This window comes from Rattus norvegicus, chromosome 10 (assembly GCF_036323735.1).
Source record: "Rattus norvegicus strain BN/NHsdMcwi chromosome 10, GRCr8, whole genome shotgun sequence".
NCBI lineage: Eukaryota > Metazoa > Chordata > Mammalia > Rodentia > Muridae > Rattus > Rattus norvegicus.
The window spans coordinates 25,730,455-25,752,955 of NC_086028.1; the positions used below are offsets into that span (position 1 = coordinate 25,730,455).

The window sequence follows — 22,501 nt, forward strand, 5'->3', positions numbered from 1 at the left end:
AGGAATGCCACTTACCTCCTTTGATTTTTTTTTCTTCCCCAAGAGAAGGTTTCACTGTTTTACTCTGGCTGTCCTGGAACTCACTCTGAAGACCTGTCTGGCCTTGAATTCACATAGATAAACCTGTCTCTTCCTTCCAACTCCTGGGATTAAAGGCATATGCCATCACCACCTGACTCACACACCTCCTTTGAGACAGTACCTCTTCTTGGCCTGGAGCCCATCAACTGTGCTAGATACCAGCAGACCTCAGGGATTGTCCTGTCTCGGCCTCTCTGGTCCTGAGTTATAAGGAGGCACCATCATGTTTGGTATTTTTATGTGATTTCTAGAGCTTGAACTCATGTCTTTAAACTTTTGAGGCAAGGATTAAGTTGTATTTATTATAGGAATTGTCAAGTATACACAGAAGGACAGACAGGTAATATGTTCCAATATTCCTGTTTCCCATTTTTGAGATTATAAACATCTTGTCATCCTTTGAAAGCCTGTCCCTGCTACTGCTAATATTAGTAGTAATGCTATTATTTTGGTTAGTGGGTATTTTATCTTTCACCGAAAGCTACAGAGAATATAGCACCTGATTTGATTCTCTAGTTTGTCATGCATACATGTTATACAATAACATCTAAATATACTTTCATGTTTCCATTATACTAATCAAATTGACACCCCCTTCTTCTTCTCTTCTTCTTCTTCTTCTTCTTCTTCTTCTTCTTCTTCTTCTTCTTCTTCTTCTTCTTCTTCTTCTTCTTCTTCTTCTTCTTCTTCTTCTTCTTCTCCCTCCTCCTCCTCCTCCTCCTCTTCCTCCTCCTCTTCCTCTTCCCCTCCTCCTCCTCTTCTTCTTGAGAAGGCCTCACTGTGTATCCCTGGATGGACTGGGACTAACTATATAGACCAGGCTGAACTTGAATTCACAGAGACCCACCTGCTTTTGCCTCCTGAGTGCTGGGATTAAAGTCATGTGTTACCATACCTGACTGACATTCATTTCTTGGCATTACTTATTTATCATTTTTAGCTTTCTTGATTATTTAAAGACGTTTTTTTGCAAGAGTACAAATGACCACCCCCTTTTAAAAATTTAGACTTTGTAAGTTTGCATTTTTGAGGGAACAACATTAACAGACATTCCAATGGCCCCAGTAAAATGCTTGTTTTAGAATTTGGCACAAGCGATGTTACTGTTTCCATGGCTACCAGCTTTTCCCAACATTTTTTTTCACCTGGTTACCCATAGTTACTGTTCTCTCTCTCTCTCTCTCTCTCTCTCTCTCTCTCTCTCTCTCTCTCTCTCTCAAGTTTGTCTCTTGCCTAAGTAGAATTTAATTTCATCTTGGGTGGTAGTGTCTTTAGTTTTCAGAAGAGTCAGTTTTGCTCCTTTTGCTTCTGGAGAGCCAGTTTACAGTTAACAAAAATATACCACAGCCTTTCACAAATATTTGTGTGCTAGAATGTTAGTTCCCATAGAGCTATGCAGGCTCCACAATAGAGGAAAAGGAACTTAGAGGTTTCTCTTTGTTTCATTGTCTGAGGTACCAGAGAAGGTATGCCAGGCTTTTCTTTTTCATATTCTTGTTTCAGTTTACAGTACTTTTTCCATAAAACTGTTTTAAAAAGCAGCTAGAGAATGCTATTTATTGAATAAAATTTACCTCTTCTTCTACAAAATTTGCTACATTCTAGAAATGACAAATAGGTTTCTTCCTCTGATGATTCCTTACCTTTTCTAGTTTCTGAATTTCTTGTAAATATAGATAAACATTAAAATTCTGGAAAATGGAGAGATTGTACTGCTTAAGAGCAAGTATGCTCCTGCAGAGAACCTGAGCTCAGTTTCAAGCACCCTAGCAGGGTGGATAACAACCATCTAGATCTCTAGTCCTGGGGACAACTGAGACCACTGGCCCCTGCTGTCATCTAGACATACGAATACCTCCTAATCCTTCCCAAAGAGTGTCACCAATAGGACACCAAGTATTCAAAGGTATGTGAGTATGTGGACTATTCTCATTCAAACCATTACAGTTAGTAAACATTTTCTTATTAAAGTATTTTTTTCATACAATGTATTTTGATCACATTCATTTTTCTTTCCCAAGTCCTCCCAGATCCTCTACACCTCTCTTCCCATGCAAGTTCATGTTCTGTCTCTCTAAAACCTCCCAAATAATAAATAAAAAAGTCTTGAAAAGGCAAAAAATGAAACAGACCTTCCCACAAATAAAATAAAGAAAATTGATATTAATTAATAACAACAAAAATGCCCAAACAAAATTAAAAATATTCCCCTAAACCAAAAAAAAAAGAAACAAGACAAAACAAAACAATAAGCCAAACCAATCAGAAAGCACATGCAAAAAAGACCTTCGTACATCTGTGTTGTATTGCCTAACTGCTCCTAGTTCGAAGACCCTGTGACTCTCAATTGGGAAAAACTGATTTTCCTTTTCCTAGTAGGTATCAATAAATAGCCTCTTGATTAGGTGTGAGACTTTGCTTCAACTTCCCCTTCTCAGGGCTAGGGTGGGGGTTGGGATGTTGTCTGGTTTGAACCTATGCAGGTCTTGAGTGTGCCATCGTTGTCTCTAAGATCATACTGTATCAGTCCTGTTGTGTGTCTGGAAGATACTATGTCCTTGGAGTTTCCCATCACTTCTGCCTCTTCTATATCATTCCTGGAACCTTGAGGAGAAGTGTTTGATAAAGACATCCTATCTATTTAAGGCCGAGTGTTCCAAAATCTCTGACACTTTGCTCATTGTCTAGTTGTTGCATTAATTACCATATACTCCAAGGAGAAGCGTCTCTGATGAGGGCTAAGCCATGCTCTTGTCTATGGGTATGGCAATATGTCATTAGGAAGTCATTTTATTGCTATGTTCCTTTAGCAGAATAATAACAATAGGTTTCCTCTCTGGCCTATAATCTATCTAATCTCAGGTTCGTGGCCCATTTAGCAGTGTCAGATATGGGTTTCACTTCATGGAGTGGGCCTTAAATCCAGTCAAAAGTGGGTGATCACTCCCATGATATTTATGCTACTAGTATATTTGACAGGCAGGTCTCTGTTCTAGATGACCATCAACTGTTGAATGAATAATAAAAATGTGTTTTCTCTTATATGTGGACGTTACCTTTTAAGCTTTAAACATGTGTGCTTCAACCCAAATAACCACACAAGTTAGGTAACTAGCAAGGTGCAAAGGGGAAAGGAATATTCCAAGGAAGAGAAAATCAAATGTGTTGTTATGGAAAGACAATGAGGAAACTGGAATAAGAGGAGTAAATGACTAGGAGGATTAGAGGAGAGGGTAAAGGAGGAAATACGGGGAGGGATGACTAATAGCAAACACCTTTGGAAAAGCCATATGGTAATCATTACAGCAGAAACTTTCTAAAATATATACACGGATAAATGGAATTTAAATGGAATCACCATATAATGGGGAAAACAGTGCCCAAACTAGATATCTTAGGCCACCAAGTAAAACCTCCAGTGCCATGGACTGGAGTTACCTCTTGTTGAATCATTGACCACAAGAGTCCTATAGATCACCCAAACATAACAGGCTGTTGCCAAGGTTATGGTGAGTCATTATAGTCTAATGGCAAAGCCTGATTGCTAAGGACACAACTTACTCATTTCATCAAATAGAGCGAAATGGAGCTGGTGCCCTATTAGAAGCTTCACTTCTATGGACTGATTAATGTTCATGGTACTAGAAGTTACTCTGCATGCTACCAGAGGAGAAAGGTAATTATCAATTTCATCTAGTTACAAATCTTGTGACCTCCATTTGGTTAGTTTTTTGAATTTGCTACTTTAAACTATTTTAGTATAATTTATAATTTTTCATTTATGAAGGAGAGAGAGAAGAGATGAGAGAGAAGAGAGGGAGAAGAGAGAGAAGGAAGAGAGAGAGAGAGAGAGAGAGAGAGAGAGAGAGAGAGAGAGAGAGAGATGGCATACATATGAAGGTCAAATATCAACTTCCTGAAGTCAGTTTTCCCCTTCCAACATTTGAGGGATCCAGGGATTGACCTCGGATAATCAGTCTAGGCATTTAGTGCCTTTACCCACTGAGCTATCCCAGTAGCCTCTATTCATTATTTTAAAAAAACCAACCACCTCACATTATTTGAAATAATTGGAAATGTAATCTGTATTACCTACCAAAGGAAGCAGAAATTCAAGATGCTATGCAACATACCATCCCTTCCATGTACTGAGGCTCTAAGGATGAAAAACGATACACAAAAGGCTTACCAACTCAAAAAGTTTGGCGTGAAATTTACCCATTCTTTTCTGGACCGGTCCACTATTTGCCAGTGAAGAGTTCAAACTATGTGCACAGAAGAAGGTAAATCTTGATGGTTTCAAAGCTGAAGGATCCTCTGGGACCTTCCGAAGTCACCCAAGCTTTCCAGCTTGAGCTTCTCATCTGTGAAACAGGACTCAGTGTGGAAAGCCAACTGCCAATGAGATCATTGCAAAACACAGTGGTATCTAGTGACAGTAGCATGTGGTAGTGATGTATGACCGAGGTGGCAGGATAGGAATGTGTGTGAGAATGTTCCTGGGGAGTTGAAACACACACACACACACACACACACACACACACACACACACACACACACACACACACACACACACGTTTGCTTACCCCTGAAAGGTTACTTATGACAGGAATGACTGCAACAATGTCCAACTTGGTGACCCCATAAGTGTTAATGGGGATGCTAATGGGCGTATGGGTGAGGGTTTACCTTTAGGAGCAGGCATGATTCAAAAAACAAATGCATCACCAAAAAAACCTACCCCAACATGGGTGATGACTCTTGGAAGCTGTGACCTTAGATATATCTTCCCAACTTTCATATAACTACAGTTCAAGTAAAAAATCTTCTGTCAGAGTCCCCTTTCTTCAGCAATTGTTTACTGTTTCTATAAAGCTGAGGAGGGGGCTTCCAGAATCTTGTGCCTACTATCCTAGACATGTGGTCTTTTGCTTACCTCCCAGTTCTCATCAGAGTTCCGAATGTTTTACTTTGGAGAACACTATCACCTCAAACAATAGGGATGGTAAAGGAACAGCTTTCTGACCTTTCCCATTCAGAATTTGTGTGTTTGTGTGTGTGTGTGTGTGTGTGTGTGTGTGTGTGTGTGTGTGTGTGTATGTATGTATGTGTTTATGAAGGCCACAGTTCAACCTCAAGTGGTATTCCTCAGTAGCAGTCCACCATGTGTTTTGAAGTAGATTCTTTTTCTGGAGACTCAGGTGCAACAATTATGTTATCCCTAGGCCTCCTCTGTCCTGGGCTCCCTAACTCTTGGACTACAAGTATATCCGTCACACAAAGACTTTACCTACTGAGTTATCTCCCTGCCTCCTCAAATATAGTATTTTAAAATCTCAATGACACTTTTGTACTTTACACTTGTAAAATTTTATAGAAGGGTCTTTTGAAAATGTATGCCCTGTTTTTCATGAAAGATAATCAAAACTTGAAACCACTGGATGGCTCAGCAGGCAAAGGCATTTGATGCCAAACTGGAAAACCCAAGTTTTATCCTTAGGACTCGTATAATAGGAGTCAACTGACTCTGTAGGTTGTCATCTGACCTTTACATACAGAGTGGTACATGTTCACACAGATACACAATACCCCCCACCCCTCACCACACACTGTAAAAAAATGTCCTAATAAAGGGTGAATAAAATGCCTCCAGTAGTTCTGTTCCATTCTGAAAAAATGAATTCTAGGGGAGCCCTATTTGGTATTTTCCTGTACGTCACCTCAAGTGGAATCCTGTGCATCAGTTTTCCACCACTGGGATGAAACACTTAGGTAAACGTGGTCTTACAGATTAACTCATTGTCAGTTGGCTCTGTTACTTACAGGCTTTTGTACGTTGCTAGGAACATGTGGTGGGAGAAACTACCTCACAGCAGATGGAAAACACAAAGAGACAGGAAGGGGCAGAGCTCCCTTTCCTGTCCAAATTCTGAGTGACCTACTTCCTCCTTTAAGACATCTTTTCTTACCCGTTCTCTCGTCTCTCAGTACTGCCTCTGATTGGATACCAATCATTTAGCAGATAAACCTTGGGAAGATGCTTATTCAAACCATATCTAGGTTACTTTTAAAAACACAGGCATAAACTTTGAGTTAGAAGTTTTGATAGTATATCATTAGAGGTCCATCTTTTTGTACAAGCGTTTAAGCAGCATGTATTTGCCTCATCTTACCTTTACCATAGATTTCATATATTAATTTCCTTTTAGCATATTTACTGTTTAACAATGTTACTGTTTGGGCTTGGTGTTGTGGCACATACCTTTAATCCCAGTACTTGGAGGCAGAGGTCGGTGGCTCCCTGTGAGTTTGTGCCAGCCTTGTCTGTATGGTAAGTTCCAGGACAGTCAGGACTATGTAGAGCAGTGGTTCTGAATCTGTGGGTTGTAACCCTTTGGGTGTTTAATGACTTTTTACAGGAGTCATATATCAGATATCCCAAATATCAGATATTTACATCACAATAGATAGCTGTAGGAAAATTATAGTTATGAAGTAGCAATTAAAATAATTTTACCATTGTGGCATCACCACAAAATGAAGAACTACATGAAAGGGTTTCAGCCTCAGGAAGGTTGAGACCATTGATGTGGGAGACTTTGTATCAAAAATCCAAAAATCAATCATCAATCAATCAGTCAATCAATCAGTCAATCAATCAGTCAACCCATCAAGCTATCAATTAAGGCTTTGAGATAAATGTATACTTGACTTCCGGAGTGTAATAATTTCTGTAGATTTACTTTAAAAAGAACAATAATTATTTTCTGCTTTCTTCCACTCCACTTCTCCAAAGGTAAATACTTTGGGTGGATCTAGTTTACTTTCTAATTTTTCAGTATTGGTTTTCAACTTCATTACATCGGGTATATGCTCCTGCAATGTATCTCTATGAGAGCACATGTATGGCACAGTGCATTTGTCTGGATCTGAAGAGAACTATGTGGAGTGAGTTCTCTCCTTCCACCGTGTACTTTCCTGGGATTGAATCCAGGTTGTCAGGCTTCAGTAGCCATCACTTTTGCCTATTGATCTCTCTGGGCCTATTTTCAAAATTCTAACCAACTACCAGCAGTATTATATCTTGCTTTTCAGTTTTAGACAGTTTCTGATGACCTTCTGAAACAGATAAAAGCATATTTGCTTTATTTAATTGATTTTTCATGAATTTTACCTTATGCACCCCACTTCCACTCATCTCCGCATCTCTCCATATCTGCCCTCTGACCTTGTAATCTTCCTTGGAAAAATAAATAAATAAGAATTCAGAAAATAAATTTAAAAGATCTCACTGTGGAAGCTGTGGTGTGTCATGGTGTGTTACATAGTGTATCCTTTTGTCCAAACAGCCTTACTTGACAATGTTCATTGCAGTGAGACATTGTTCTGGTATGATTCATCTGGCTTCTGCTACAATATCAGCACTAGATCATCATCAAGACTCTGATATCCTGTTGTTACTGGGTCATGGAAATCCTGCAGCTTTGGTTCTGCAGGACTGGTATGTTCACATGCTCCAGTAGGTCACAGATGAGGTGGATGTTGGGGTGGGTCAACTCAAAGTCATGGAAGTGGGCCTGGGTTCAAGTTGACTTAGTCATCCCACCAGCTCTCCAGCACTGTTATGGTGCGGGGCAGGGACAGCTCATCCAAATGTCACATTATTTTTTTATCTCTATCCTCTCCTTATGTTTCTCCCTCATCCTCCGCCACTGTCATACATCGAATAAAATTGTATCATATTTTTGGTCAGAAGATTCAATGTTCAGCAACAAATATATTTAATATCTATAAATACCTTATTCATAGTATATAATAACTCCCCCCCCCCAATTTCTTTTTTTTCCCCTTGAAACAGTTTCTATCTAGCCCAGGATAAACTTTAACTCCCGACTGCCCATTTCTGCCACCTAAGTGCTGAGATTATAGGTATCTGCCACCACATTCAACTTGTTTTTTAAAAACTTTTTCCTGTTAAGAATTACTATTTTTGCTTTGCTGTTTTATTTATTCTTTCATGTGTGTATGCAAATCCATGCTTACCTGAGTAGTGGAGTTTGAACTTTTGGCTTCAGGATGAAGATATAAAACCAATATGAATGGCAACGGGAGAGGAAAGAGCATTTCAAAAAGGGAAGTAAAAGAGCAACGGCCCCGTGGTTGAGGGATGATGGTCAGTGAGTAGTGATGAGCAGTGTAGCTTGGAGATCAAGGGAAGGAGAAGTGGACTAGACCGTTGGAGGATGGGCTACAAAGGGCCTAGGGCTTCATGGTTTTCAGCCAATATTAGTTGTTTTGTTTTAGTCAGTGTTCTATTGCTGACCAAGGCAACTCTTATAAGAGAAAGAATTTAGTTGTGGTCTTGCTTATAGCTTCAGACAGAGGTTTAGTCCATTATTGTGATGGCAGGGAACACGACAGTGTGGAGTCAGGTACTGGAATAGTAACTGAGAGCTATATGTTGATCCATAGGGAGAGAAAGAGGGAAGAAAGGAGGGAGGGAGGGAGAGGGAGAGGGAGGGAGAGGGAGAGGGAGAGGGAGGGAGAGAGAGAGAGAGAGAGAGAGAGAGAGAGAGAGAGAGAGAGAGAGAGAGAGAGAGACTGACTCTGAGTTTGGCATGACTTTTGAAACCTCAAAGCCCATCCTTGCTGACAGAATTCCTCCATTAAGGCATACCCCTAATCCTTCTAATCCTTTCAAATAATGTGCTCCCTGATGACTAAGCATTCAAATATATGAATTTATGGGGACATTACTATTGAAATCACAATCGTCTTGAACTTACGATTAGAAGAAACTAATTTCAGGGTTTCTGGTAGGAGGGAAAAAAGACCAGTTTTAAATCCCTTTATCCATTCCATCATTCTTTGTAAACATGATCTGTTTCTGTTAAGGTAGACGGAAGTGTTCTGCTGTTTGCAATAAGCTTTAATAGATTCAGGAGTTTCTGTGCATGAGCATTTTGATGTCAGCCTTGACTTGGATCTGGTTCCTTTACGCTGGGTTGTTTGTTCTGTTGTCTGAAGGTTGCCTTGAGCTACAGACAGTGCTCAGAGGATACTGTTTTTTTAAATCTCTAGAACATAGTTGTTTTCCTTTGCTTTCAAATCAATTCACAGTTGTCTCCAGTTCAATCTCTTTTTAGTCAATCGTTTTATTATGTAATAGAGAATTTTGTTTCAGGCCTAATGTTTAGCACTACAGGATTCTGCTGCAACTCACTGATTTATTTTAAATAAATGCTTATTTTCATTTATATAAAAAAAATCCTAAATTTTGAAAAGAGAAGCAAAATCTATGATGTGCAAGTATTTAAAGTTTCAACTTCTTTTTCCTACTATGAAAATTATCATTGTATTCCTACTCAAATTACCTCTAACTGCCTTAGCCTTTGTGGTTACACAGGGAAAGGGAAACAAGGAATCCCTTGCTTCAAACACACAAAATGAAAAATGAAAAAAAAAAGCATTGGATAAAGTATATTCCACTTGTTACAGAAGACAACTTTGGAGCAGACTGAGAAATTAAGAATGACTGTTGAGATAGAAATATTGGGTGATTTTCTTCCTTGAAAGTGAAGAGTAGAAAAAGAGGAACCCCGGGCTGGGGAGATGGCTCAGTGGTTAAGAACACTGACTGTTCTTCTAGAGGTCCTGAGTTCAATTCCCAGCTACTACATGGTGGCTCACAACCATCTGTAGTGAGATCTGATGCCTTCTTCTGGTGCATCTAAACATAGCAACGGTGTACTGACATAAACAAAATATCTTAAAATCTTGAAAAAGAGGAACACTTTTTAGCAAAAACACAAAATTGGAGGAAGAAGAGAAATGGCATGTTTTGCAGAGAAGCGTCTTGACTTATGTTCATAGTCACTCTTAGAATGGTTTTTCTCATGAACAAAATTCTATAGAGAAAACAGGCCGTTTAAAAATGGACCCCTAGTTCAGTTGAAGTCACGTAGGTGGGCCAAGATTGGGTAGAAACCAGTGTATAGCTACAAGCAACATTCTCTGTGTTAGCACACCAGTTTCTTCAAGAATAAGCAATTGAATCAGCATTACTGGAAGAAGAGGGTAAAAGCAACAACCATTATTTTAAAATAAGGACGTTAACTTTTAAACAGTCATCCCAAGAAATCAAAGATCCAAAGTTTTTAAGGGCAAGGGTATGTGTACTAGATTAGGTGTGCATTAGGTTTCTCTGTGGTCAGTCTGTGGAGATAAAAATCCCTTTCAAGTTCATTAGCCTTACTTTTTAGGGAATCATCGTTTGGGAGATACTTGTGTTTACATGGGGCAGAGAGAAAAGATCAGGACACCTTAATGAGTGAGAAGACTTTGATAGGGTTTGTGAGTCAGAGTACACAGCAGTCAGGAGAATACAGTACAAGACCCTAATGATCTACTGTAAGCTTACAGAAACCTCACAGTCCAGGATCTAGAGTACTGGAGGCACAGTGCTATAAAGGTGAGAAGAAGTATATAAGCTGTGAGAATAGGGCAGTTTTCCTTCTCTAGTTAGATCATTACAGGTGTCTCTAGGCGATTTTCACATTTTGATTGATGTGAAAAATCTTCCCCAATCAAGGACTCAAGAAAGAATCTACAAAGGCATTCCCCCCTCTTATCTGGAGAGAAGTGATAATTGAGTTTAGGCAAACAAAACAGCTCTGCTTTGCTTCTCATAACAAAGCTGGCAAAATCTCAAGACATCTAATAGGACAGACCTAGATAAGCTTCCAGGGAAACCCCGGGACCGAATGCCTTGAACAGTTTGTTAAGGGTTCTGTACTCTCAGTAGCCTCTAGATCTGTGCAGCTGCAGGCAATTTACAGGAGAGGCCGTGTGGCATGTGGGTCCCTGGCAAGGGACGTTCATCTGAGAGTAGCCCCTCCAGCAGCTTTTGCCATTCATCATTTCCACATCCAGATGGCTCCCATTGTCTATAGATTCCTCTCTCTGTCTCTGTCTCTCTCTCTCTGTCTCTCTCTCTCTCTTTTTTAGTCCAAAGTGGCCGCTCTTAAATCTGTGATATATTAGTGTTGGAAGCAATTTTATTATTCATCTAGTAGCCCAATTACCACTCTTTACAGAAGAGGAAGTGGAAATCCAAAGACGGGAAATATCGTGGTCAAAACTACCCAGTTCCTTTGTGTCACAGCTGAAGGAAGAACATTCTTAGCTCTTGGATCGCTGCCTGGCGATTATTTCAGTTCACCAGAACCTGGTTCTTTTCGGGGGAAACTTGTAGCACAGGATTTGTAGTCAGCGGATGATGAATTCAAATCTCATCTCCGTGATTTGGTCGTTATGTGACCTTGGGTAGTTAATCCTTACTTCTCTCATTTGTGAAATGGAGATGGCAATAGAAACTCTGACACAAGCTGTCACAAGGGCAAGTGGATATTGATGCTTAAAGTGTTGATCACAGTATCTGGTACACAGCAGTACTCAGTGAATCAATTTTTATTACTACCAATGCAAATCCTTTTACATTAGAGCATGAAGAACTGGTTCTTTGGGGGGTGGGGTGGGGAATGCAGTTAGTATTTTGTGGATGAGTATCTGCACAGACATATATATTAGAGTACGTATGTATGCTGTCAGTTGAATCCAGCCATCAAGATTTGCAACTCTGATAGCGATACAAGAATTTCTGTAGGAATCGTTTTATTAGATAGGAAGGAGGAGAAAGGATTTTAAATTCTCAAATAATGGTTTCTCTCTCGTCCTCTGCATAGCACTCAATGTTGAAGATCAGTGGGCCTGCGCGACCAATGTGAAGCCACCCAGGCGAAGAAGAGAGGCGAATAATGCACTTAATTAATTAAGGGACAGTTTGATATTTGAAGAATGTGATATTTTGTTCACAACATTAAAAAAAAAACCACTGACATGATCTGAATTCTCTATAGTGGTGGGTATAAGGTCGTGAATGTTTAGAGGCATAGTTAATTCACTGAAAAATCTGAGAAGGAATGCAAATAGGGGACAGACAGAACAACTTCGTAGTTAAGAGTTGTACTGTGTTTACAGAGGACCCAAATTCCACTCTCTGCCTCCTCGTCAGGTAGCTCACAATTCCTATAATTCTAGCTCCAGGGGGATGTGATGCTTTTGTCCTCTCTGGGCATCTGCATTTATGGACACACATCCACACACACATATACCCCCACATACTAAAACGTCACGAAGAAGGCAAATGATACTAAATAACTTAGAGTTTTTCTTTTTGTGTAACTACCAATGGAAGGCAAAGATCTTTTGAAGTCTGATATACCTGAGACATACACATATAAAAACAGCAAAAAAAAATTAGTAATCTTTGAGACACATACATTTATTCTTCACTTGCAAGTGTCTTTGTTGTCATAATATATTTTCTACTAATACTAGTTTAGTTTTCGTGTTGATGGATCAGATGCTCCACTGATTAGTTTCAGAGAGATTATATAAATCAGAGGTGTGTGAGATGTGGTTCTGGGGTCATGCCCCAGAGTTTAGAAGTGTGGAATGGATTCCAGCTTGCTGCGTGTTTAAAATCTGCCTAGCACGATTCTTGGGCACTTTAGGTACACTAGAACCTAGCTCTTCCAGAGTTAGTCCCCATCTACCCCATCAGGCTCTCTCTTGGAGTGGGATGCTCTCCCTTCCCTGGGCTGTTTATATCCCTGGGGATTGGAAGCTGTCTAAGTATAATCACATAGCATAACTTATATATTAATTAAGCATACTTCCGCCTGAAGGCTCTCCCCTTCCCCATGCGGAAACCTTTAAGAGTAGACACTTGGCTTTGTGCAGTGAAACGGAAGCTTCTTGCTTATGATCCCTGAATCCTGCCTGCTGAGGTATTAATAAATCTCTCCTCTAGAGGACATGTCAGTCAAGGACCTCTCTTTCTCAGTCCCTCTTGTCTATGCTCAGAAACCCCTCGGAGCAGTTAATTATTTGCACATCACTGGTCTGAAGGGAGCCTTACTTTAGAATTTTGTTGCTTTTGTAAACCTAGAGGTTGTGGTCAAAGTTAACACGAGTACAAAAATTTATTTGGGCATAGAATAAGTGCAAATATGGAAGCTTTACTTAGATCAGTGTTTCTCAGCCTTCCTAATGCTGTGACTTTTTCTTATCGTTCCTCACGTTGTGGAGACCCCAACCAAAAAAATATTGCCGCTACTTCATAACTGTAATTTAGCTACTGGTTTTGAATCACACTGTAAGTATAATAAGTTTTATAATAAGTAGAAATATGAATAGTTTTGGAGATGGAGATTGGCCAGAGTGATTGCAACCCACTTTGAATCAGTTGAGAACCACTGATTTACATGGACTCAGCATTTTCTGAGAGAGAGAGAGAGAGTAAGGCTTGGTCTCTAAAAAGAAGTGGAAGCCTGTGGTTTGGCATTTGTTTTGGGACCCAGGACAGACAGGACCCAAGCAGGCTTAACAGATAAAACCGACTCAGATTGAGTTTGCTCTGAATGTTTTAAATGCCTTGTGATACCTAGGTGAGGGTGCAAACTTGGTCACTCTGCGTTTCTCAGACATTGTGAAGTGTCATCAGAGGGTAAAAAGAGTTCCCTGTGTTGGCTTTGGTTCTGACCAGGATGGACGTAGGCGACACATTTCCTCCTGGGAAGCATCTGACGCTCAGGAGTCTTGTTCCCTCTTTGATTTCTGTATTATCATTTCAACAAAGACGCTAAGATCTAAGGGAATTTGGACTATGACACACACATACAAATCCTAGAATGAGACTGTCGATAATGACAATATGGGCTGCTTATTGAATTTCTCTTTCTTTTTGTTTTTTTTGGGACAGGATTTGTCTGTGTAGTCTTGGCTGTCCCAGAACTCACTCTGCAGATTGGGCTGGCCTCAAATTCACAGACATCTGCTGGCCTCAACCTCCTGGGTTGTGATACCCAGGGGTGCTGGGGTTAAAGGCATGCCGTCACTGTCCAGTATAACTTTAATTTAAAAAAAAACCTTTTTTAAAATGATGGTTCCACCTGAAATAGTGGACAAGAAAGGATGCAGGGGAAGTGGACTTGCTTTGAAAGGTTCTTTGGAGCAACTCCTGTCTGTGTTGTCTGGAAATGGGTAGTTGAGTTCACAGGCTAGCAGCAGCAGCCCCATCCACTCACAAACACTTCACAGATACAACAGTCTAGTTTGCTAGAGTAGGGCTAGCAAACATGAGTCAGCAGTGGTGACACTACCTAGCAGAGACAGCCAGGCCTCAGACTCCGCCTAGGTCAGCAGGAGGGACCAAGAGGAACAGCAGGAGAAGTTCTTGACTGTGCCTCTCTCAGATAAGTGAAGGCCAGTGAAGACGAGACTCACAGCATTGCATAGCTAGCTCTGCCAGTGAGTCAAGCTCAGCCTCTGTTGCTGTCAGTCCAGTCTTACTCCTACCCTCCACACATCACGTGTCCTCCATGAGTCTGGTCTTAGCTTGTGCGTCTGTCTCAGCCGCCATCACTCTGCCAATCAGCCTGAGTAGTCTGAAGCGGCAAGAAACCGCAGCACAGCACAGGAAGTTTCCTGGTGCATTTTTCTTACGGAGTTCTGACAAATGTAGGTCAACTACGTAATGTAAGGCGGACCAATATGTGTGTGTTGTTAGTAAAGAGTCCTTTGTCATGTGTCCTTTCACATGCTTGCTTTAGCAGGACATCCCTTTACCTGTGTCCACTTCAGCTAAACGTTCTTCATGAGTCTGCCTTAGTCTTTCAGCTGTGTCTACTTCAGCTAAACATTCCTTCCCGTGTTTGCCCTGGCAAAACATTATCCAACTGACTGTCCAAAGAGCTCTTAAAGTTTTACTTCACCCCAGCAACTTTATGTATTTAAAATTTCATTTTTTTTTCTGAAAGGGTACTGTGATTTTGGAGGAAAAAGCGAGCTGGTATGTGCACATGAAGATTCTTTTTAGTCCAACCTTCCTGCAGCCACCCCCCCCCCCCATAAAATGGAGACGAAACGACACTAAACTGATTTCAATATTCACTCCAAGAATAACTAATCTTCCTTATAATGTAGTTTTTCTGAGTTCAGTGGGCCCCACTCTCTAGGCCAGTTGTCACCTACTGCTTTGTAGCCCACAGCGTTTTCTGGATGGGTAGCTTGACTCCCTGAAAACCTTCAGAGAAGTCCTCCATTCTGGCTCCTGGAAGTCTGCTGTGAAGCTGTAGCCTGGGTTGCTTCCTCCCAAGAGCTCTGAGGAAGAAAGTGTTCTATTCTCTCCTCCAAATAGCCTGCGGGTTTTGAGTGATCTCTGCCTTGAAGAAGCATCGCCTGCATCTACAGCATTATCTTCTCACAGACTGCTCCCTGTGTGCCAGCTTCTTCACTCACACATTCTCTTTTCACCAGAAAACGACTTGTATTCCATTAGGGCCTAAACCAAAGACGCCATTTTTTTTGAGTTTTAATATCTTTTTTTTCTCCATCTTTATTAAATTGGGTATTTCTTATTTACATTTCAACTGTTATTCCCTTTCCCGGTTTCCAGGCCAACATCCCCCTAGCCCCTCCCCCTCCCCTTCTAGATGGATGTTCCCCTCCCTATCCTCCCCCCATTACTGCCCTTCCCCTAGTAATCACGTTCACTGGGGGTTCAGTCTTGGGAGGACCCAGGGCTTCCCCTTCCACTGGTGCTCTTACTAGGCTATTCATTGCTACCTATGAGGTCAGAGTCCAGGGTCAGTCCATGTATAGTCTTTAGGTAGTGGCTTAGTCCCTGGAAGCTCTGGTTGCTTGGCATTGTTGTTCATATGGGGTCTCAAGCCCCTTCAAACTCTTTCAGTCCGTTCTCTGATTCCTTCAACGGGAGTCCCATTCTCAGTTCAGTGTTTTGCTGCTGGTATTCGCCTCTGTATTTGCCATATTCTGGCTGTGTCTCTCAGGAGAGATCTACATCTGGTTCCTGTCAGCCTGCACTTCTTTGCTTCATCCATCTTATCTAGTTTGATGGCTGTATATGTATGGGCCACATGTGGGGCAGGCTCTGAATGGGCATACCTTCAGTCTCTGTTCTAAACTTTGTCTCCCTATCCCCTCCGAAGGGTATTCTTGTTGCCCTTTTAAAGAAGGAGTGAAGCATCGGCATTTTGGTCATCCTTCTTGAGTTTTATATGTTCTGTGAATCTAGGGTAATTCGAGCATTTGGGCTAACAGCCACTTATCAATGAGTGCATACCCGTTCTGTGATTGGGTTACCTCATTCAGGATATTTTTCAGTTCCATCCATTTGCCCACGAATTTCATAAAGGCATTGTTTTTGATAGCTGAGTAATATTCCATTGTGTAGATGTACCACATTTTCTGTATCCATTCCTCTGTTGAAGGGCATCTGGGTTCTTTCCAGCTTCTGGCTATTATATATAAGGCTGCTATGAACATAGTAGAGCATGTGCAAAGACGCCATCTTAACCAATTACAGTTATGGCCACTTTATTTCTGACAAGCTCCTGCTCTGATAGATTGGGAGTTAGAACATCAGTATATGAATGTTTGTGGAGCAAATTCAGTCCCTGATACCTTGTAATCAAGTCATCTTTAGCATGAAAGAGAGGGATATGTTTGAAGATAATGTGAATTGTACCTGTCAGAAGTAAAAGTACCCCCCCTCCCCTTAGGCCTGGGCATGCTTGGGATGGTACTTTGAATGTGTTGAGTATTTCTATCAAATAAATTTGATTACATTGATTTTTAGATTTATTTTACTTTTTAAAATTGTGTGTGTGTGTATGTGTGTATGTGTATGTATGTATGTGTGTGTGTGTGTATAAACTATAGGTGCCAGAGGAGGTCAGAAGATGCCGACTCTGGAGCTGGGGTTACAAGGGGTTAAACCGCCTGATGTTGGAAGATGGGAAACAAGGTAGGGTCCTTTGCAGGAGCAGCACCTACTCTTTAGCATGAGTCACCCCTGGTTATATCTGTTATTGATGTGGTCTTGAAAATGCGATTGTCTCCAGAACTAATTGTATTAACCATAGAAAGTTTTTAGAGAAGACAGGTTCCATTTGTTTGTTTGTTTGTTTACTTAAGTGTTTTCATTTTTCATGTGTTTGTTTCTACAGGGGTAGAGCAAAGCTGTGTTCAGGATATGAACATTGGTGCTCTGTGTGGAATGAAAATAATAGCTTTTCGTTTTGCAAAAGCATATTTTTTTGACTTACCCTTACATGTCTGTCTACTTCAGAAAATAAGTAAAATTATAGCTCCTTCAAATTTCGAAAGATTTAGAGTCTCCAGCAATTTCCTGGGATTTTAAAGTCTATAGAACTCCTTATTCTGTTCCCCCGGCCCTCTTCCTCCTCTTCTTCCTCTTCTTGTTCATCATCATTTAGAATATTAGATAGCAGCATAATATTGGACTAGGCTTGGTGAGAAACCTTGACGTTCTCAAGTCATTGTTCTATGTTAATCTGTCTGAATTGCTGCAACAAAATATCCTAGTCTGGTGGTATATAAACAAGGAAACATTATTTCACACATGTTCGGAGGCTAGAATGCTTAAAATTAGAGAACTAACAGATTGCTTGTCAAATGAGAACCTAATTCCTTACGGACAATTGTTACTTCCACGCTCACTTCCCATGATGGAGGACTTGAGGGACCTCCTTCAAGTCGGCTTTGTGGAAAGACACGGACCCCACCCTTGAAGACCTAATCACATCCTAAGCAGGCTTCCTAGCACTGTCATCTCAGGTCTGGGTTTCAACAAATGAATTGGACAGGACATAAACATTGACACTGAGACAGACCAGATGGTCCACTCCTCCCTGGTTGCATGAGGTAAGCGCTTTCAAGCATAGCTAAGCAGAGTTAAGGAGAACCCAACGCTATTAGAATCCTTAGTTCTGGGCAGAGCTTTTGTTATGCTTCCACTCTAAGCGATCTCTTAATGCTTTCTGTGAGTGATTACAACTGCCAGAGTGGAGTCTTTTGCCAGGCTCTTTCTTTTTAGCTGGCAGCGTCAAGTGGGAAACTGTCAGTTAAGTATTCCCTTTCCTGGCAATGACTGGACTGCCCTTATGACAGTCTGGCTGTTCACTCTGAGAACAGTCCAGCAGCTGCAGAGAACTACGCGCCCCAGCCGTGGCTAATGGTATTCTCCCGTCCTCATCCCTCCAAATAGCTTGCATCAGCCTTGAAAAACAGAACTTGGAGTTATCAAGTCCCACAGATTTCTTCACCCAGACTAAAGGGGAGGCACTTCTACATTCCCCAGCAGAAGGCTCATGATTGGTGCAGATCAAAATCCATCATTTGCATCAAAGGCTGTTTGGTGCAAACATTCTTATTATGATTCTCTTCTGGTTGCCTGTGAAGACTGTTTGGTTGACCTTTTCAGTCAGCAAGGAGAACCCTCCTGTTCCGTCCTGGGGTGTTGCAACATTTCCCATTAAAATGGTTCTCTGCGGTGATCTCTTTTCAATCAACATGCTTTTCATCTTAGCCATCAGTAGAGTGAACTGAACTGGAAACAGAGACAGCAAAATGGTAACACAATGGTAGCAGCCATGAAGGAAAGCAGAGGCAGCGGGGAGAAGGTGGCCGAAGAACATCAATGGGTGACCGGGGTAGAAATAGCCAGGGGTAGAGACATCAGAAACAAGAGTTAATGGAAGTGTAGAGAAAGTGAGGGAGACGAGAGAACCAAGGATGAAGGAAGAGAGAAATCTGTGGAGGCATAAGCCAAGAAACTGTGGGCCCTGGTTGTTGGAAGAGCTCCAGAGAGCTGCTGAGCATAAAGGGCCAAGGAACCTCATACTCTACACTCGAGAGCTTCCATACCGACGACTGGAGTTGCTGCAGATCTCAATACCTGAGGCCTGCCCAGGGAGCCGACACACTAGCAACTGCTGCCTGCTACTAGGTGTCAGGGATACAATAGCTGCCAAGGGCTGGGGCTGCTGGTACTTAAAGCCTCCAGTCTAAGTACCTGAGATACAGGTATTTAGTTTTTAAGGCCTGGAGTAACAAACCTCTGGCTTACAGGATTTGGAGCTGAACAACTAGGCTTTGGGCACTGATAGGTCTGAGACTACAAACATAAGAAAAGCTTCTCAGCTACCCATAATTTCTATCAGGGTAGAGAGAAAACGAACCCAAGTAGCTGACTGGTAACAATGCCATTATTCTCTGTTAGTATTCTGTTTTGTGAGAGCAAAGGGTATAGTGTATATAAGGGGTTGGCAAACTATGTAAAAAAATTTTTTTTTTGTTTTGAGATAATGTAGATAGCCTTGGGTGGCCTGGAATTCAGAAGGATCGGCCTGCTTCTGCCTCCTAGTGATTGGATTTAAGGCATACGCAGCAACACCTGACTCGGTAAACTATGTTTTTATGGACCAAGTTTAATAAGTTGACTGGTATGAATAAAATATTGGAACGCTCACTCATTTGCTTAGTATATGCCAGCTTTTAAATGATGACCGAGTACACTGGACAGTGAGGAAATGCTGGGATCTGAGAAGCTTACTATTTCTTATTGTTTACTTTACTTACTATTTACTTATTATTCGATCCTCAGATACAAAGTTTGGTGGCTTCTGAGTTGTATCATTAGTGACCATTTGCTTGGCTCCCAGCACTCCAGCTTTGAGCACCATAAAGGTAAAGGGAGGCTCATGTTGGAGAGCCCAGAAATGGAACTTAACTTAGATGAACGTGCAGAGGTATTAAAAAGCGGCATCTAATGAGACATCTGCAGGGTTTACAAGGTAAGATAAGCCAGAGCACGGAAGGACACTTGGAGCAAGAGGGGAGTTTTGGGAGATTTGATATTTAAAAGAAAACTTGATGGTTCCATAGGAGGAAGAGCTGAACATGTGAGTATTACCAATATCACTGTTATATGTTAAATAAGGTTAAACTATTCATGTATGAACTAGTAATCTTAAGACTTTCCTATAGCTAACTAAGCATATAAAATTAGATGCTGTTTACTCTTTCAGAGCAGAAGTCACAGGATTTATATTTTTGTTTGTTTGTTTGTTTGTTTGTTTTGAGACAGTTTCATGTAGCTCAGGCGGGTCCCGAACTTGCTTCGTGGAGATGACCTTGAACCTGTGATTCTTCGCCCTCCATGGTCTGAGATCACAGGCACACATCATGAAATCTGGTTTTAGGTGATGCTGGGAATTGAACCAAGACTTACTTCCTGTGTGCTAGGTCAGCAGGACACTGAGTGAACCACATGTCCACACCAGCACGTTTTTTTCTTAGAAGGAAATTAGCAAACAATTTGGGTTTTGCTAATTCTGCCATAGGCTTTTGTATCTATCATTATAGTGTGAAGGTCGCTATAGTCAATGTATGTCAATGATCGCTGGTTATGTTTTAACAAAAGATTATTTATAAATACTGAAACTTGAACTTCAAATTATTTTCTAAAATATTGGTAGTTTAGATCTTTTTTAATGAGTTATTTATTTATGTACCAGATCTGCTACTAGCTGAGGCTAGCCTTGAACTCATGATCCTCTACCTTCCAAACGCCATGATTATAGGCATGTAGCAGTACACCTTGCTTTTTTTTTTTAAAGCAAATTAAACATGTTAAAATGATTTTCTGGGGTGTGAAAAACAGGTTCAAGGGTGAATTTGGCTTATGTGCCACAATTTGCAGAGCACTGTGTCAGTCTTACATTTCTGGTGTGCAAAATGGCAATTTATTTTCTCTACCAACCACCTGGGGTGTTTATAATGGAGGGAAACACTTTTGTCCTTGAGAGTTCTTCTCATAGAGCAGCACACCCAGATGAAAGATATCTCTCCTCTAGAGTCCTGAGAATTTATTTAATTGTCTGCAGTTGCAAGAGATACAAATCTTTTGGAGGTTGACGAGAAATTTATCTTTTCCGTGAATAATTTTTGCTAAAAGAAGGAATACATTTTACACATGCAATAGACTCAAGAATGACTGTATCATTCTAATATTTCTAGACCATAAGTTGATAGGTAGTTTCTTGCGCAGACAACATTATGTATTGGTTGTATTAAATTGGAAATTCTGTGTTGGACTTTACCCTACCCTTCTCAGCAAGTTTATTTCTACTTCATGGAGTTTGTAGGGTAGATTGGACTTGAGATATAATCAAAGGTCACCTTCATTAGTTCATTTTAGTTCTTGCAATGCTGGTACTCACTGTCTTGGCCAGCATTCCATTACCAAGCCCTTTGCTCACCCCAAGTGTCACTCTTTTCTGATTATCACGCTCATCTACACCCTTTGGATTATACTTTCCCAGCCCAGAAGATTTCTTAGGCAAATCTCATATACGTTTAGGTAAACAAACAGTTTTAAAATTTAGTACAGTTTTGCCATGGTGTGAAAAAGATGCCATCCCTTGTCCCCATGTATATCAATGATCACTGGTTATGTTTTAATAAAACATTATTTATAAATACTGGAATTTGGACTTCGTTTTATTTTCTAACATATTGGTACTTTAGATCTTAGGCTTACATACTAGAACACCTGGTATTCAGCTTGGTGGCATTGTTTTGGACTGTTGTAGGTCCTGAGGAGTGGGTCATTGGGATCTGGCCTTTGAGGGTTATGGTATGGTCCTGGTTCCAGTTTTGTTTTATGTGCCCCATCTGCCACCATGTTTAGAAGCTAAAGCCTCAAGCTCCCACTGCCATGGATATGAGTTGCTCTTCCCCATGTTTTCCACTGTGATAGACTAAACTTTCCTAAAATGGTGAACCAAAAGAAACATTCTGTTCTTTAGGTTGTCTCTACAAAGCATTCTTTCAGGACTGTGGGGGAAATAATTGACTTAAAACTTAATCGAAATACTAATATCTTTTGGGAGAGTGGAGTCAGTTTTCATTAAGAATGCTGAGAATACCCATGCTACAGTAGATGGCCCTACACTCATATACATACTGTCAGCCCTTAGCACATGGATTAACAAAACAAAGGAACACTCTTCTACTGCTGGTGGGATTGCAAACTGATATAACCACTGTGGAAATCAATGTGATAGTTCCTCAGAAAACTAGGAAGAGTTCTATCTGAAGACCCAGCTATACTACTCTTGGGCACATACTCAAAAGTTGCCCCACTATACCATAAAGACATGTGCTCCACCATCTTCATAGCAGCCTTATTTGAAGTAACCAGAAGCTGGAAACAAACCAGATGTCCCTCTACAGAACAATAGACACAGCAAATGTGGTTCATTTACACAATGAAATATGATTTAGCTATTAGCAATGAGGACATCATGAGTTTTGCAGGCAAATAGATGGAACTAGAAAATATTCTAAGTGAGGTACCTCAGACCCAAAAGGACACGCATGGCACGTATTAGTGAATATTAGCCAAAAAGTACAGAGTACCTAGGATACAATCCACAGATCCTACGAAGTGTAACAAGCAGAAAGGCCC

The 22,501-nt window shown here is 40.8% G+C and overlaps 1 protein-coding gene and 1 long non-coding RNA gene across 2 annotated transcripts in view; one reads left to right on the forward strand and one right to left on the reverse strand.

Moving 5' to 3' along the window:
• Nucleotides 1–22,494, forward strand: part of LOC120095070 (uncharacterized) — a 39,669-nt gene extending 17,175 nt beyond the window's left edge. Inside the window, exon 3 of the long non-coding RNA XR_005490132.2 lies at nucleotides 11,826–22,494. This is a non-coding gene — a long non-coding RNA (uncharacterized LOC120095070). The remainder of the gene's footprint in view (nucleotides 1–11,825) is intronic.
• LOC134480667 (glyceraldehyde-3-phosphate dehydrogenase-like) overlaps nucleotides 1–22,501 on the reverse strand; it is a 904,186-nt gene that overhangs the window by 34,955 nt on the left and 846,730 nt on the right. The gene's annotated exons all lie outside the window — the stretch shown is intronic.